Below are 2,806 nucleotides of genomic sequence, written 5' to 3'. Positions count from 1 at the left end.
TTGTAAACATACGATGATCATTCTTATTCCACTTGGATTTCTCCAAAATGGGCACAATATAAGCATCATTTATAATTTCCTATAAATCAAAATGTTTAGATATAACAAATAGCTTAAATCTAACACACCATTGGGCATAGGGGAAATTATCTAATCTAGGAGCAACACTAGAATCATAGCCTAAACAAGATGCATCATTCATATCCATAAATTGTAAAAATATGCAAGCAAGATACAAATGCAATCAAAACAAGATTAACACAAAAAGATAACTTGGATATTTAACTCAAGGCGATTAGACCTTAAATAAAAGAGCACCAAGCTCTGATACCAATTGTTAGACCCTAGAGGGGGGGGGAGGGGTGATTAGGGTCTTATGCTAATCTAATCCCATGCCAATTAAAATTAATTAATAAGTTATCCTAGCAAGTATGAAATACAACAAAATATGTAAGCTAGGATAAGCAATATGAACAACAAAGAGATATATCCTATATGATAAAAATATATATGCAATGATATATAAACTAACACAAGATAATATATCCTACCAAAGATATATACAATATGATATATGCAAGGATATGTAAACTAACACAAGGGGTAAACAATATGAACTAGATAGTGGATCATATAAATAATGAGACAATGGCGAAATGAGCAATGAGCATAAATAAGAATAAACGCCAAAGCACATTCAAACACACAATATGATCACGGAGTTCGGACCTTCCGTCCTACGTCTCCGCTCCCCACTCCCGGGGAGAAATCCACTATCAACCGGGTTTTCTACGTTCACCCGAATAACGTTTACACCTCACAGTGTCGGTTTTCAACGCTCACCGAACAACGTCACTCCTCACAATCGGTTTTCTAGTTCACCGAAAACTTCACAACACACTCGGTTTCTAGCTCACCGAAAACCTCACTACACACTCGGTTTCTAGCTCACCGAAAACCTCACTACACACTCGGTTTCTAGCTCACCGAAAACCTCACTACACACTCGGTTTCTAGCTCACCGAAAACCTCACTACACACTCGGTTTCTAGCTCACCGAAAACCTCACTACACACTCGGTTTCTAGCTCACCGAAAACCTCACTACACACTCACAATGTAACTGAGATCAATGGGTTCTCTACAATAGATGAGAACACAAGCAAATACTAATAAGCTCACACAGGTGTTAGGGTGGGTGTACAACAAATGAGTGAAATTAAATAGGTGTGTTAGAGAATGACTACAGAATATCAGAATATTCTATTGCTTTTACTAGATTGATTAATTAAAGCAAATAAAAATGAAAGCTCAGAGTACAGTTTAGAAATTCTCATGAAGACAGATGAGAGATGGAGATCTGGAGCCAACCATGAAGATAAGACATTTCTCTAAGTTCCCCTCTTTGTGAATTGATTCTACCAACAACAATCCCTTTTTTACTTTAATTTCCTTAAAAGCTTTTAAACCACCTTAACCAAACAACCTTTACGCACACTTGTTAAAAACTTCTTAACTGTTAAAAAACTCTCATTAGTTAAACCTTGACAGTTGAAGGCAATGGGGTATTTAGTAGCCCTCTCACAACTCAGCCCAAAAAACTGGAGGAGGCGAAGGTAATAAGTTATTAGAATAATATACCAAACGGTTTCCCCAACTACCTATGCCACTGTTCTGAAGCCACCAAATGACTTTCGTCGGTCTCTGATACCCCTTGTGGTAATATCTTTTATCGGTGCGAACTTCCAAACAAAAGGTAAACTACAGGCATACCGGCAATTAACTTTTCATTGTCCGTTCCGACTTCTCTATCCCTCACATCCGGCAAACAGCTATTAATGGAGGGCAACGGGAATCGAGGCAGGGAGAAGAGGGACCAGGCGAGGAGCCAATTGTTTCAACGGAGTTTAGGAAGAAGGAATGAAAACGAAAACGATATTTCACCATAACTGACAGCTTAGTAAGAGAAAAGAGACTTATGTAAACCAAGTATTAGCCCGATAGATTGATCATGATAGGAGGGGTGAATCGTCTGGTTTTTCATCATTCCGTCCCCTCTCCATTATTTCCCCGGAATTTGAGAGAATCAAATCCAAATCATCCAATCTGTCAAATGAAGATGGCGACAAAGCTTATTCTACATTCTCAAACATGCCAAGTTAACCTCCTACCGCTTCCCTATCCCTCCATTATCCTCGCTAGAAATACTACCTCAAAGGGTTAATTTATTCCGATATGAGATGGAGGATTATTATCACGCGCGTAGGAATTTAGCTCCATGGATTGTTCTATTTTCTGTTATTTTTGCAGGTTCATTTGCAATTTGGTTGTTTCCTTTCTGTTTTATAATGCTGCAATTGAGCTTACGGTTCTTTCCTTCTGCTCTCCCCCTTTTATAAGACATTGTTTCTGTTGTTTTTTCATTAACTCTCTGCGAACAAATTTTTAAAAACCACCTCCTTTAAGCTATTTATTTGCAAAAACGACCCCTTTTTTACAAACTCATGATATGTCACGAGTCTATTGTAAAAACAACATCAATTAAAAATTAGTAAACATCCAAAATTATGAATTGTATGTAGGAAGGCTTCTAGAATCATGATTTTGACCTCAGTCAGAGACAAGAATTTTGAAAAAATATTTTCCAATTGAGAGCAAGCTGCAATATTTTGAACGCAGACTATTAGGTCGAGTGTTTTTTTCGTGTGCAAAAATGCTCGACTATTTATTTTCCACGGAGTAATCGCTATAATCGGAATATCATAATCGTGCATTCCCAGGTAGGGATGACAAATCTTCTCTACAAT

This window comes from Asparagus officinalis, chromosome 8 (genome assembly GCF_001876935.1).
Source record: "Asparagus officinalis chromosome 8, Aspof.V1, whole genome shotgun sequence".
In the NCBI taxonomy this organism is placed as follows: Eukaryota; Viridiplantae; Streptophyta; class Magnoliopsida; order Asparagales; family Asparagaceae; genus Asparagus; species Asparagus officinalis.
The sequence above is the reverse complement of the archived record's forward strand: the minus strand, read 5'-3'. Positions refer to the sequence as shown.